Below are 16,068 nucleotides of genomic sequence, written 5' to 3' on the forward strand. Positions count from 1 at the left end.
ACAAAACAGAACAGGGTCTCAAATTTAGAAAACCAACTTACGCTTGCGTAAGGGGAAAGGTGAGTTGGGGTGCTGCATAAAACCAGAGACTGAAATGAGCACAGATAAAGTTCCTTAAGCCAAATATGTAATAGACAAGACCTACTCCTTGCTCAACGAAATGGACTCAACACCCCATATTAAACGCCTAAGAATGTACCTGACTAGTAAGTATCTTAAAACCAATGGATTGCTCTGTCTCCGAAAGAGAATCAAGCGTGTGTACAGGGGCATAAACGCAGCAGTGATAGGATTGGAGAGGTTCGGTGAGCAGATGAAGACCCTTTGAAGTCATATTGCATGGTACCCATTCCACGGGTCTCAACGCTCAAGGTTTAAGGGATTCTTCCTTCAGCTGAAACATGCATGTGGAACCCAGAGTATGATCAACCGTGTGATCAGGAGACGTGTTCAAATATGTCTCAGTTTTCATCCCCTGGTTCTCGGGTGCATCATTCCAGACGCTTTACTAACACTCTCCCGACTTGGAGAGTCAGTGCCTTTAACCTCCTGTTTGGCCCAGTTTGCAATTTCTGCGGAAGATGAACAGGAATAGGGAGGACCAATGAGAGACTAGCTGGAGGTGTCTGGACGGGCAAGTTTAACTCTCATTTCCCGCCAGGAAGAGGAATTAACCAAAGGCTCAGCGTGCCATGCCGGAACCAGATTAGGGCTGAAGCAATCCTGCGGTGTTGCGGGCAGCTCACAAGAAAGCGAGTTGAAGAAAGGAGCTCAGGGGCACTGTAATTCACAAACCTGCAGAGTTATAAATGACAGCTATCGTCCAAAAATATACTGAATTAAGGCTGCCAAGAGGACTGGAAAGTTGGGCAGAATTGCAGGAAACCGATATCGGGTGGTAGACTGGAATTGCATTTAAAGCATAGGAAAAGAGGCAGAACGTCCACAATGATGCACTTGGCCAAAAAGGGCGTATGCGTTTTTTCCTGAATATATTCAGGAAAAAACGCATACGCCCTTTTTGGCCAACCAAGCAAGCTTGCAAAGGAAATCTGCACTAAAATGAAGTCTCACTTCCCCCAGGTCAAAAGGGCCATCTGAAAAATGTGTAAAATCCAGAAAGGCACGAATGGCCATGGAGAACTGGGAGCCTTGTTATGATGATGGGCGGGATGTAAATTGCCAACAGCCACTGGGGAGAAGTGTATGCTGTTTCCTGAAACATCTAAAAAACAAAGCAACAGAGCCTAGGTCAATTCCACTTATGGTCCTATAGCTTAGGGAAATTAAAATCAAAAAGACACAGTCACCCCAAAGTTTGGGATGGCTCTGTTTATAAGTACCTCGTTTACGGTACAAGTTCAATATCGCAGAAAGCGAAAAATGGATAAAGAAGTTGTGGTACTTACGTACAATGCAATATCACTCAGCAAAGAAATCTATTTCATCAGGCCCGTAGCAGCATAATGAGTGGATTCAGGTATGATGATTCTAACTGAAATAAGTCACACAGAAAAAGAAACATCATAAGATATCACTAATACACGGAATGTAACCTTGGCTACACAGGAACTGAATTACAAAACAGAACAGGGTCTCAAATTTAGAAAACCAACTTACGCTTGCGTAAGGGGAAAGGTGAGTTGGGGTGCTGCATAAAACCAGAGATTGAAATGAGCACAGATAAAGTTCCTTAAGCCAAATATGTAACAGACAAGACCTACTCCTTGCTCAACGAAATGGACTCAACACCCCATATTAAACGCCTAAGAATGTACCTGACTCGTAAGTATCTTAAAACCAATGGATTGCTCTGTCTCCGAAAGAGAATCAAGCGTGTGTACAGGGGCATAAACGCAGCAGTGATAGGATTGGAGAGGTTCGGTGAGCAAATGAAGACCCTTTGAAGTCATATTGCATGGTACCCATTCCACGGGTCTCAACTCTCCAGGTTTAAGGGATTCTTCCTTCAGCTGAAACATGCATGTGGAACCCAGAGTATGATCAACCGTGTGATCAGGAGACGTGTTCAAATATGTCTCAGTTTTCATCCCCTGGTTCTCGGGTGCATCATTCCAGACGCTTTACTAACACTCTCCCGACTTGGAGAGTCAGTGCCTTTAACCTCCTGTTTGGCCCAGTTTGCAATTTCTGCGGAAGATGAACAGGAATAGGGAGGAACAATGAGAGACTAGCTGGAGGTGTCTGGACGGGCAAGTTTAACTCTCATTTCCCACCAGGAAGAGGAATTAACCAAAGGCTCAGCGTGCCATGCCGGAACCAGATTAGGGCCTGAAGCAATCCTGCGGTGTTGCGGGCAGCTCACAAGAAAGAGAGTTGAAGAAAGGAGCTCAGGGGCACTGTAATTCACAAACCTGCAGAGTTATAAATGACAGCTATCGTCCAAAAATATTCTGAAGTAAGGCTGCCAAGAGGACTTGAAAGCGGGGCAAAATTGCAGGAAACCGATATCGAGAGGTAGACTGGAATTGCATTTAAAGCATAGGAAAAGAGGCAGAACGTCAACAATGATGCACTTGGCCAAAAAGGGCGTATGCGTTTTTTCCTGAATATATTCAGGAAAAAACGCATACACACTTTTTGGCCAACCAAGCAAGCTTGCAAAGGAAATCTGCACTACAATGAAGTCTCACTTCCCCCCGGTCAAAAGGGCCATCTGAAAAAAGTGTAAAATCCAGAAAGGCACGACAGGCCATGGAGAACTGGGAGCCTTGTTATGCTGATGGGCGGGATGTAAATGGCCAAAAGCCACTGGGGAGAAGTGTATGGTGTTTCCTGAAACATCTAAAAACAAAGCAACAGAGTCTAGGTCAATTCCACTTATGGTCCTATAGCTTAGGGAAATTAAAATCAAAAAGACACAGCCACCCCAAAGTTTGGGACGGCTCTGTTTATAAGAACCTCGTTTACGGTACAAGTTCAATATCGCAGAAAGCGAAAAATGGATAAAGAAGTTGTGGTACTTACGTACAATGCAATATCACTCAGCAAAGAAATCTATTTCATCAGGCCCGTAGCAGCATAATGAGTGGATTCAGGTATGATGATTCTAACTGAAATAAGTCACACAGAAAAAGAAACATCATAAGATATCACTAATACACGGAATGTAACCTTGGCTACACAGGAACTGAATTACAAAACAGAACAGGGTCTCAAATTTAGAAAACCAACTTACGCTTGCATAAGGGGAAAGGTGAGTTGGGGTGCTGCATAAAACCAGAGATTGAAATGAGCACAGATAAAGTTCCTTAAGCCAAATATGTAATAGACAAGACCTACTCCTTGCTCAACGAAATGGACTCAACACCCCATATTAAACGCCTAAGAATGTACTGACTAGTAAGTATCTTAAAACCAATGGATTGCTCTGTCTCCGAAAGAGAATCAAGCGTGTGTACAGGGGCATAAACGCAGCAGTGATAGGATTGGAGAGGTTCGGTGAGCAAATGAAGACCCTTTGAAGTCATATTGCATGGTACCCATTCCACGGGTCTCAACTCTCTAGGTTTAAGGGATTCTTCCTTCAGCTGAAACATGCATGTGGAACCCAGAGTATGATCAACCGTGTGATCAGGAGACGTGTTCAAATATGTCTCAGTTTTCATCCCCTGGTTCTCGGGTGCATCATTCCAGACGCTTTACTAACACTCTCCCGACTTGGAGAGTCAGTGCCTTTAACCTCCTGTTTGGCCCAGTTTGCAATTTCTGCGGAAGATGAACAGGAATAGGGAGGACCAATGAGAGACTAGCTGGAGGTGTCTGGACGGGCAAGTTTAACTCTCATTTCCCGCCAGGAAGAGGAATTAACCAAAGGCTCAGCGTACCATGCCGGAACCAGATTAGGGCCTGAAGCAATCCTGCGGTGTTGCGGGCAGCTCACAAGAAAGCGAGTTGTAGAAAGGAGCTCAGGGGCACTGTAATTCACAAACCTGCAGAGTTATAAATGACAGCTATCGTCCAAAAATATACTGAAGTAAGGCTGCCAAGAGGACTTGAAAGCGGGGCAGAATTGCAGGAAACCGATATCGAGAGGTAGACTGGAATTGCATTTAAAGCATAGGAAAAGAGGCAGAACGTCAACAATGATGCACTTGGCCAAAAAGGGCGTATGCGTTTTTTCCTGAATATATTCAGGAAAAACGTATATGCCCTTTTTAGACAACCAAGCAAGCTTGCAAAGGAAATCTGCACTACAATGAAGTCTCACTTCCCCCCGGTCAAAAGGGCCATCTGAAAAAAGTTTAAAATCCAGAAAGGCAGGATACGCAATGGAGAACTGGGAGCCTTGTTATGCTGATGGGCGGGATGTAAATTGCCAACAGCCACTTGGGAGAAGTGTATGCTGTTTCCTAAAACATCTAAGAAACAAAGCAACAGAGCCTAGGGCACTTCCACTTATGGTCCTATAGCTTAGGGAAATTAAAATCAAAAAGACACAGCCACCCCAAAGTTTGGGACGGCTCTGTTTACAAGAACCTCGTTTACGGTACAAGTTCAATATCGCAAAAATCGAAAAATGGATAAAGAAGTTGTGGTACTTACGTACAATGCAATATCACTCAGCAAAGAAATCTATTTCATCAGGCCCGTAGCAGCATAATGAGTGGATTCAGGTATGATGATTCTAACTGAAATAAGTCACACAGAAAAAGAAACATCATAAGATATCACTAATACACGGAATGTAAACTTGGCTACACAGGAACTGAATTACAAAACAGAACAGGGTCTCAAATTTAGAAAACCAACTTATGCTTGCTTAAAGGGAAAGGTGAGTTGGGGTGCTGCATAAAACCAGAGATTGAAATGAGCACAGATAAAGTTCCTTAAGTCAAATATGGAATAGACAAGAGCTACTCCTTGCTCAACGAAATGGACTCAACACCCCATATTAAACACCTAAGAATGTACCTGACTAGTAAGTATCTTAAAACCTATGGATCGCTATGACTCCGAAAGAGAATCCAGCAGGTGTACAGGGGCATAAACGCAGCAGTGATAGGATTGGAGAGGTTCGGTGAGCAAATGAAGACCCTTTGAAGTCATATTGCATGGTACCCATTCCACGGGTCTCAACTCTCCAGGTTTAAGGGATTCTTCCTTCAGCTGAAACATGCATGTGGAACCCAGAGTATGATCAACCATGTGATCGGGAGACGTGATCCAATATGTCTCAGTTCTCGTCCCCTGGTACTCGGGTGAAACATTCCAGACGCTTTACTAACACTCTCCCAACTTGGAGAGTCAGTGCCTTTAACCTCCTGTTTGGTCCAGTTTGCAATTTCTGCGGAAGATGGACAGGAATAGGGAAAACCGATGAGAGACTAGCTGGAGGTGTCTGGACGGGCAAATTTAACTCTCATTTCCCACCAGGAAGAGGAATTAACCAAAGGCTCAGCGGGCCGTGCCAGAACAAGATTAGGGCCTGAAGCAATCCTGCGGTGTTGCGGCCAGCTCACAAGAAAGCGAGTTGAAGAAAGGAGCTCAGGGGCACTGTAATTCACAAACCTGCAGAGTTATAAATGACAGCTATCGTCCAAAAATATACTGAAGTAAGGCTGCCAAGAGGACTTGAAAGTGGGGCAGAATTGCAGGATACCGATTTCAGGAGGTAGACTGGAATTGCATTTAAAGCATAGGAAAAGAGGCAGAACGTCGACAATGATGCACTTGGCCAAAAAGGGCGTATGCGTTTTTTCCTGAATATATTCAGGAAAAAAAGCATACGCCCTTTTTGGCCAACCAAGCAAGCTTGCAAAGGAAATCGGCACTACAATGAAGTCTCACTTCCCCCCAGTCAAAAGGGCCATGTGAAAAAAGTGTAAAATCCAGAAAGGCAGGACAGGCCATGGAGAACTGGGAGCCTTGTTATGCTGATGGGCGGGATGTAAATTGCCAACAGCCACTCTGGGAGAAGTGTATGGTGTTTCCTGAAACATCTAAAAAACAAAGCTACAGAGCCTAGGGCACTTCCACTTATAGTCCTATAGCTTAGGGAAATTAAAATCAAAAAGAGACAGCCACCCTAAAGTTTGGGACGGAGCTGTTTACAAGAACCTCGTTTACGGTACAAGTTCAATATCGCAGAAAGTGAAACATGGATAAAGAAGTTGTGGTACTTACGTACAATGCAATATCACTCAGCAATGAAATCTATGTCATCAGGCCCGTAGCAGCATAGAGTGGATTCAGGTATGATGATTCTAACTGAAATAAGTCACACAGAAAAAGAAACATCATAAGATATCACTAATACACGGAATGTAAACTTGGCTACACAGGAAATGGATTACAAAACAGAACAGGGTCTCAAATGTAGAAAACCAACTTATGCTTGCTTAAGCGGAAAGGTGAGTTGGGGTGCTGCATAAAACCAGAGATTGAAATGAGCACAGATAAAGTTCCTTAAGCCAAATATGGAATAGACAAGAGTTACTCCTTGCTCAATGAAATGGACTCAACACCCCATATTAAACGCCTAAAAATGTACCTGACTAGTAAGTATCTTAAAACCTATGGATTGCTATGTCTCCGAAAGAGAATCAAGCGTGTGTACAGGGGCATAAACGCAGCAGTGATAGGATTGGAGAGGTTGGGTGAGCAAATGAAGACCCTTTAAAGTCATATTGCATGGTACCCATTCCAGTGGTCTCAACTCTCTAGGTTTAAGGGATTCTTCCTTCAGGTGAAACATGCATGTGGAACCCAGAGTATGATCAACCGTGTGATCAGGAGACGTGTTCAAATATGTCTCAGTTTTCCTCCCCTGGTACTCGGGTGCAACATTCCAGACGCTTTACTAACACTCTCCTGACTTGGAGCGTCAGTGCCTTTAACATCCTGTTTGGCCCAGTTTGCAATTTCTGCGGAAGATGAACAGGAATAGGGAGGACCAATGAGAGGCTAGCTGGAGGTGTATGGACGGGCAAATTTAACTCTCATTTCCCACCAGGAAGAGGAATAAACCAAAGGCTCAGCGTGCCGTGCCAGAACCAGATTAGGGCCTGAAGCAATCCTGCGGTGTTGCGGCCAGCTCACAAGAAAGCGAGTTGAAGAAAGGAGCTCAGGGGCACTGTAATTCAAAAACCTGGAGAGTTATAAATGACAGCTATCGTCCAAAAATATACTGAAGTAAGGCTGCCAAGAGGACTTGAAAGCGGGGCAGAATTGCAGGAAACCAATTTCAAGAGGTACACTGGAATTGCATTTAAAGCATAGGAAAAGAGGCAAAACGTTGACAATGATGCACTTGGCCAAAAAGGGCGTATCCTTTTTTTCCTGTATATATTCAGGAAAAAACGCATACGCACTTTTTGGCCAACCAAGCAAGCTTGCAAAGGAAATCTGCACTACAATGAAGTCTCACTTCCCCCCGGTCAAAAGGGCCATCTGAAAAAAGTGTAAAATCCAGAAAGGCAGGACAGGCCATGGAGAACTGGGAGCCTTGTTTTGCTGATGGGCGGGATGTATATTGCCAACAGCCACTAGGGAGAAGTGTATGGTGTTTCCTGAAACATCTAAAAAACAAAGCAACAGAGCCTAGGGCACTTCCACTTATGGCCCTATAGCTTAGGGAAATTAAAATCAAAAAGACACAGCCACCCCTAAGTTTGGAAGAGCTCTGTTTAGAAAAAACTCGTTTACGGGACTAGTTCAATATCGCAGAAAGTGAAAAATGGATAAAGAAGTTGTGGTACTTACGTACAATGCAATATCACTCAACAATGAAATCTATGTCATCAGGCCCGTAGCAGCATAATGAGTGGATTCAGGTATGATGATTCTAACTGAAATAAGTCACACAGAAAAAGAAACATCATAAGATATCACTAATACACGGAATGTAAACTTGGCTACACAGGAACTGGATTACAAAAGAGAACAGGGTCTCAAATTTAGAAAACCATCTTATGCTTGCTTAAGGGGAAACGTGAGTTGGGGTGCTGCATAAAACCAGAGATTGAAATGAGCACAGATAAAGTTCCTTAAGCCAAATATGGAATAGACAAGAACTACTCCTTGCTCAACGAAATGGACTCAACACCCCATATTAAACGCCTAAGAATGTACCTGACTAGTAAGTATCTTAAAACCTATGGATTGCTATGTCTCCGAAAGAGAATCAAGCGTGTGTACAGGGGCATAAACGCAGCAGTGATAGGATTGCAGAGGTTCGGTGAGCAAATGAAGACCCTTTGAAGTCATATTGCATGGTACCCATTCCACGGATCTCAACGCTCCAGGTTTAAGGGATTCTTCCTTCAGCTAAATCATGCATGTGGAACCCAGAGTATGATTAACCATGTGATCGGGAGACGTGTTCCAATATGTCTCAGTTCTCGTCCCCTGGTACTCGGGTGCAACATTCCAGACGCTTTACTAACACTCTCCCGACTTGGAGAGTCAGTGCCTTAACCTCCTGTTTGGCCCAGTTTGCAATTTCTGCGGAAGATGAACAGGAATAGGGAGAACCAATGAGAGACTAGCTGGAGGTGTCTGGACGGGCAAATTTAACTCTCATTTCCTACCAGGAAGAGGAATTAACCAAAGGCTCAGCATGCCGTGCCGGAACCAGATTAGGGCCTGAAGCAATCCTGCGGTGTTGCGGCCAGCTCACAAGAAAGCAAGTTGAAGAAAGGAGCTCAGGGGCACTGTAATTCACAAACCTGCAGAGTTATAAATGACAGCTATCGTCCAAAAATATACTGAAGTAAGGCTGCCAAGGGGACTTGAAAGCGGGCCAGAATTGCAGGAAACCGATTTCAGGAGGTACACTGGAATTGCATTTAAAGCATAGGAAAAGAGGCAGAACGTCGACAATGATGCACTTGGCCAAAAAGGGCGTATGAGTTTTTTCCAGAATATATTCAGGAAAAAACGCATATGCCCTTTTTGGCCAACCAAGCAAGCTTGCAAAGGAAATCTGCACTACAATGAAGTCTCACATCCCCCCGGTCAAAAGGGCCATCTGAAATAAGTGTAAAATCCAAAAAGGCAGGAAAGGCCATGGAGAACTGGGAGCCTTGTTTTGCTGATGGGCGGGATGTATATTGCCAACAGCCACTCGGGAGAATTGTATGGTGTTTCCTGAAACATCTAAAAACCAAAGCAACAGAGCCTAGGGCACTTCCACTTATGGCCCTATAGCTTAGGGAAATTAAAATCAAAATGACACAGCCACCCCTAAGTTTGGGACAGCTCTGTTTAGAAGAAACTCGTTTACAGGACTAGTTCAATATCGCAGAAAGTGAAAAATGGATAAAGAAGTTGTGGTACTTACGTACAATGCAATATCACTCAGCAATGAAATCTATGTCATCAGGCCCGTAGCAACCTAAAGAGTGGATTCAGGTATGATGATTCTAACTGAAATAAGTCACACAGAAAAAGAAACATCATAAGATATCACTAATACACGGAATGTAAACTTGGCTACACAGGAACTGGATTACAAAACAGAACATGGTCTTAAATTTAGAAAACCAACTTATGCTTGCTTAAGGGGAAAGGTGAGTTGGGGTGCTGCATAAAACCAGAGATTGAAATGAGCACAGATAAATTTCCTTAAGTCAAATATGGAATAGACAAGAGCTACTCCTTGCTCAACGAAATGGACTCAACACCCCATATTAAACACCTAAGAATGTACCTGACTAGTAAGTATCTTAAAACCTATGGATCGCTATGACTCCGAAAGAGAATCCAGCAGGTGTACAGGGGCATAAACGCAGCAGTGATAGGATTGGAGAGGTTCGGTGAGCAAATGAAGACCCTTTGAAGTCATATTGCATGGTACCCATTCCACGGGTCTCAACTCTCCAGGTTTAAGGGATTCTTCCTTCAGCTGAAACATGCATGTGGAACCCAGAGTATGATCAACCGTGTTATCAGGAGACGTGTTCCAATATGTCTCAGTTCTCGTCCCCTGGTACTCGGGTGCAATATTCCAGACGCTTTACTAACACTCTGCCGACTTGGAGAATCAGTGCCTTTAACCTCCTGTTTGGCCCAGTTTGCAATCTCTGCGGAAGATGAACAGGAATAGGGAGAACCAATGAGAGACTAGCTGGAGGTGTCGGGACGGGCAAATTTAACTCTCATTTCCCACCAGGAAGAGGAATTAACCAAAGGCTCAGCGGGCCGTGCGGGAACCAGATTAGGGCCTGAAGCAATCCTGCGGTGTTGCGGCCAGCTCACAAGAAAGCGAGTTGAAGAAAGGAACTCAGGGGCACTGTAATTCACAAACCTGCAGAGTTATAAATGACAGCTGTCGTCCAAAAATATACTGAAGTAAGGCTGCCAAGGGGACTTGAAAGCGGGCCAGAATTGCAGGAAACCGATTTCAGGAGGTACACTGGAATTGCATTTAAAGCATAGGAAAAGAGGCAAAACGTCGACAATGATGCACTTGGCAAAAAAGGGCGTATGCGTTTTTTCCTGAATATATTCAGAAAAAAACGCATACGCCCTTTTTGGCCAACCAAGCAAGCTTGCAAAGGAAATCTGCACTACAATGAAGTCTCACTTCCCCCCGGTCAAAAGGGCCATCTGAAAAAAGTGTAAAATCCAGAAAGGCAGGACAGGCCATGGAGAACTGGGAGCCTTGTTTTGCTGATGGGCGGGATGTATATTGCCAACAGCCACTAGGGAGAAGTGTATGGTGTTTCCTGAAACATCTAAAAAACAAAGCAACAGAGCCTAGGGCACTTCCACTTATGGCCCTATAGCTTAGGGAAATTAAAATCAAAAAGACACAGCCACCCCTAAGTTTGGAACAGCTCTGTTTAGAAAAAACTCGTTTACGGGACTAGTTCAATATCGCAGAAAGTGAAAAATGGATAAAGAAGTTGTGGTACTTACGTACAATGCAATATCACTCAACAATGAAATCTATGTCATCAGGCCCGTAGCAGCATAATGAGTGGATTCAGGTATGATGATTCTAACTGAAATAAGTCACACAGAAAAAGAAACATCATAAGATATCACTAATACACGGAATGTAAACTTGGCTACACAGGAACTGGATTACAAAAGAGAACAGTGTCTCAAATTTAGAAAACCATCTTATGCTTGCTTAAGGGTAAACGTGAGTTAGGTTGCTGCATAAAACCAGAGATTGAAATGAGCACAGATAAAGTTCCTTAAGCCAAATATGGAATAGACAAGAGCTACTCCTTGCTCAACGAAATGGACACAACACCCCATATTAAACGCCTAAGAATGTACCTGACTAGTAAGTATCTTAAAACCTATGGATCGCTATGTCTCCGAAAGAGAATCAAGCGTGTGTACAGGGGCATAAACGCAGCAGTGATAGGATTGCAGAGGTTCGGTGAGCAAATGAAGACCCTTTGAAGTCATATTGCATGGTACCCATTCCACGGGTCTCAACGCTCAAGGTTTAAGGGATTCTTCCTTCAGCTAAATCATGCATGTGGAACCCAGAGTATGATTAACCATGTGATCGGGAGACGTGTTCCAATATGTCTCAGTTCTCGTCCCCTGGTACTCGGGTGCAACATTCCAGACGCTTTACTAACACTCTCCCGACTTGGAGAGTCAGTGCCTTTAACCTCCTGTTTGGCCCAGTTTGCAATTTCTGCGGAAGATGAACAGGAATAGGGAGAACCAATGAGAGACTAGCTGGAGGTGTCTGGACGGGCAAATTTAACTCTCATTTCCCACCAGGAAGAGGAATTAACCAAAGGCTCAGCATGCCGTGCCAGAACCAGATTAGGGCCTGAAGCAATCCTGCGGTGTTGCGGCCAGCTCACAAGAAAGCGAGTTGAAGAAAGGAGCTCAGGGGCACTGTAATTCACAAACCTGCAGAGTTATAAATGAGAGCTATCGTCCAAAAATATACTGAAGTAAGGCTGCCAAGAGGACTTGAAAGCGGGGCAGAATTGCAGGAAACCGATTTCAGGAGGTAGACTTTATTTGCATTTAAAGCATAGGAAAAGAGGCAGAAGGTCGACAATGATGCACTTGGCTAAAAAGGGCGTATGCGTTTTTTCCTGAATATATTCAGGAAAAAAAGCATACGCTCTTTTTTGCCAACCAAGCAAGCTTGCAAAGGAAATCTGCACTACAATGAAGTCTCACTTCCCCCAGTCAAATGGGCCATCTGAGAAAAGTGTAAAATCCAGAAAGGCAGGACAGGCCATGGAGAACTGGGAGCCTTGTTATGCTGATGGGCGGGATGTAAATTTCCAACAGCCACTCGGGATAATTGTATGGTGTTTCCTGAAACATCTAAAAAACAAAGCAACAGAGCCTAGGGCACTTCCACATATGGTCCTATAGCTTAGGGAAATTAAAATCAAAAAGACACAGCCACCCCAAAGTTTGGGACGGCTCTGTTTACAAGAACCTCGTTTACGGTACAAGTTCAATATCGCAGAAAGCAAAATATGGATAAAGAAGTTGTGGTACTTACGTACAATGCAATATCACTCAGCAATGAAATCTACGTCATCAGGCCCATAGCAGCATAATGAGTGGATTCAGGTATGATGATTCTAACTGAAATAAGTCATACAGAAAAAGAAACATCATAAGATATCACTAATACACGGAATGAAAACTTGGCTACACAGGAACTGAATTACAAAACAGAACAGTGTCTCAAATTTAGAAAACCAACTTATGCTTGCTTAAGGGGAAAGGTGAGTTGGGGTGCTGCATAAAACCAGAGATTGAAATGAGCACAGATAAAGTTCCTTAAGCCAAATATGGAATAGACAAGAGCTACTCCTTGCTCAACGAAATGGACTCAACATCCCATATTAAACGCCTAAGAATGTACCTGACTAGTAAGTATCTTAAAACCTATGGATTGCTATGTCTCCGAAAGAGAATCAAGCGTGTGTACAGTGGCATAAACGCAGCAGTGATAGGATTGGAGAGGTTCGGTGAGCAAATGAAGACCCTTTGAAGTCATATTGCATGGTACCCATTCCACGGGTCTCAACTCTCCAGGTTTAAGGGATTCTTCCTTCAGCTAAAACATGCATGTGGAACCCAGAGTATGATCAACTGTGTGCTCGGGACTCATGTTCAAATATGTCTCAGTTCTCATCCCCTAGTACTCGGGTGCAACATTCTAGACGCTTTAATAACACTCTCCCGACTTGGAGAGTTAGTGCCTTTAACCTCCTGTTTGGCCCAGTTTGGAAATTCCGCGGAAGATGTACAGGAATAGGGAGAACCAATGAGAGACTAGCTGGAGGTGTCTGGACGGGCAAATTTAACTCTCATTTCCCAAGAGAAAGAGGAATTATCCAAAGGCTCAGCGTGCCATGCCGGAACCAGATTAGGGCCTGAAGCAATCCTGCGGTGTTGCGGCCAGCTCTCAAGAAAGCAAGTTGAAGAAAGGAGCTCAGGGGCACTGTAATTCACAAACCTGCAGAGTCATAAATGACAGCTATCGTCCAAAAATATACTGAAGTAAGGCTGCCAAGAGGACTTGAAAACGGGGCAGAATTGCAGGAAACCGATTTCAGAAGGTAGACTGGAATTGCATTTAAAGCATAGGAAAAGAGGCAGAATGTCCACAATGATGCACTTGGCCAAAAAGGGCGTATGCGTTTTTTCCTGAATATATTCAGAAAAAAACGCATACGCCCTTTTTGGCCAACCAAGCAACCTTGCAAAGGAAATCTGCACTAAAATGTAGTCTCACTTCCTGCCGGTCAAAAGGGCCATCTGAAAAAAGTGTAAAATCCAGAAAGGCAGGACAGGCCATGGAGAACTGGGAGCCTTGTTATGCTGATGGGCGGGATGTAAATTTCCAACAGCCACTCGGGAGAAGTGTATGCTGTTTCCTGAAACATCTAAAAAACAAAGCAACAGAGCCTAGCGCACTTCCACTTATGGTCCTAGAGCTTAGGGAAATTAAAATCAAAAAGACACAGCCACCGCAAAGTTTGGGACGGCTCTGTTTACAAGAACCTCATTTAGGGTACAAGTTCAATATCGCTGAAAGTGAAAAATGGATAAAGAAGTTGTGGTACTTACGTACAATGCAATATCACTCAGCAATGAAATCTATGTCATCAGGCCCATAGCAGCATAATGAGTGGATTCAGGTATGATGATTCTAACTGAAATAAGTCACACAGAAAAAGAAACATCGTAAGATATCACTAATACACGGAATGTAAACTTGGATACACAGGAACTGGATTACAAAACAGAAGAGGGTCTCAAATTTAGAAAACCAACTTATGCTTGCTTAAGGGGAAAGGTGAGTTGGGGTGCTGCATAAAACCAGAGATTGAAATGAGCACAGATAAAGTTCCTTAAGCCAAATATGGAATAGACAAGAGCTACTACTTGATCAACGAAATGGACTCAACACCCCATATTAAACGCCTAAGAATGTACCTGACTAGTAAGTATCTTAAAACCTATGGATTGCTATGTCTCCAAAAGAGAATCAAGCGTGAGTACAGGGGCATAAACGCAGCAGTGATAGGATTGGAGAGGTTCGGTGAGCAAATGAAGACCCTTTGAAGTCATATTGCATGGTACCCATTCCACGATTCTCAGCTCTCCAGGTTTAAGGGATTCTTCCTTCAGCTAAAACATGCAGGTGGACCCCAGAGTATGATCAACGGTGTGATCCGGAGACGTGTTCCAATATGTCTCAATTCTCGTCCCCTGGTAGACGGGGGCAATATTCCAGATGCTTTACTAACACTCTCCCTACTTGGAGAGTCAGTGCCTTTAACCCCCTGTTTGGCCCAGTTTGCAATTTCTGCGGAAGATGAACAGGAATAGGGAGAACCAATGAGAGACTAGCTGGAGGTGTCTGGACGGGCAAATTTAACTCTCATTTCCCACCAGGAAGAGGAATTAACCAAAGGCTCAGCATGCCTTGCCGCAACCAGAGTAGTGCCGGAAGCAATCCTGCGGTGTTTCGGCCAGCTCACAAGGAAGCGAGTTGAAGAAAGGAGCTCAGGGGCACTGTAATTCACACACCTGCAGAGTTATAAATGACAGCTATCGTCCAAAAATATACTGAAGTAAGGCTGCCAAGAGGACTTGAAAACGGGGCAGAATTGCAGGAAACCAATTTCAGGAGGTACACTAGAATTGCATTTAAAGCATACGAAAAGAGGCAGAACGTTGACAATGATGCACTTGGCCAAAAAGGGCGTATGCGTTTTTTCCTGAATATATTCCTGAATATATTCAGGAAAAAACGCATACGCCCTTTTTGGCCAACCAAGCAAGCTTGCAAAGGAAATCTGCACTACAATGAAGTCTCACTTCCCCCCGGTCAAAAGGGCCATCTGAAAAAAGTGTAAAATCCAGAAAGGCAGGACAAGCCATGGGGAACTGGGAGCCTTGATATGCTGATGGGTGGGATGTAAATTGCCAACAGCCACTCGGGAGAAGTGTATGGTGTTTCCTGAAACATCTAAGAAACAAAGCAACAGAGCCTAGGGCACTTCCAATTATGGTCCTATAGCTTAGGGAAATTAAAATCAAAAAGACACAGCCACCCCAAAGTTTGAGACGGCTCTGTTTACAAGAACCTCGTTTATGGTACAATTTCAATATCGCAGAAAGCAAAAAATGGATAAAGAAGTTGTGGTACTTAAGTACAATGCAATATCACTCAGCAATGAAATCTATGTCATCAGGCCCGTAGCAGGATAATGAGTGGATTCAGGTATGATGATTCTAACTGAAATAAGTCACACAGAAAAAGAAACATCATAAGATATCACTAATACACGGAATGTAAACTTGGCTACACAGGAACTGGATTACAAAAGAGAACAGGGTCTCAAATTTAGAAAACCAACTTATGCTTGCTTAAGGGGAAAGGTGAGTTGGGGTGCTGCAAAAAACCAGAGATTGAAATGAGCACAGATAAAGTTCCTTAAGCCAAATATGGAATAGACAAGAGCTACTCCTTGCTCAACGAAATGGGCTCAACACCCCATATTAAACGCTTAAGAATGTACCTGACTAGTAAGCATCTGAAAACCTATGGATTGCTATGTCTCCGATAGAGAATCAAGCGTGTGT

The sequence above is a fragment of the Orcinus orca genome, unplaced genomic scaffold, assembly GCF_937001465.1.
Source record: "Orcinus orca unplaced genomic scaffold, mOrcOrc1.1 scaffold_40, whole genome shotgun sequence".
In the NCBI taxonomy this organism is placed as follows: domain Eukaryota; kingdom Metazoa; phylum Chordata; class Mammalia; order Artiodactyla; family Delphinidae; genus Orcinus; species Orcinus orca.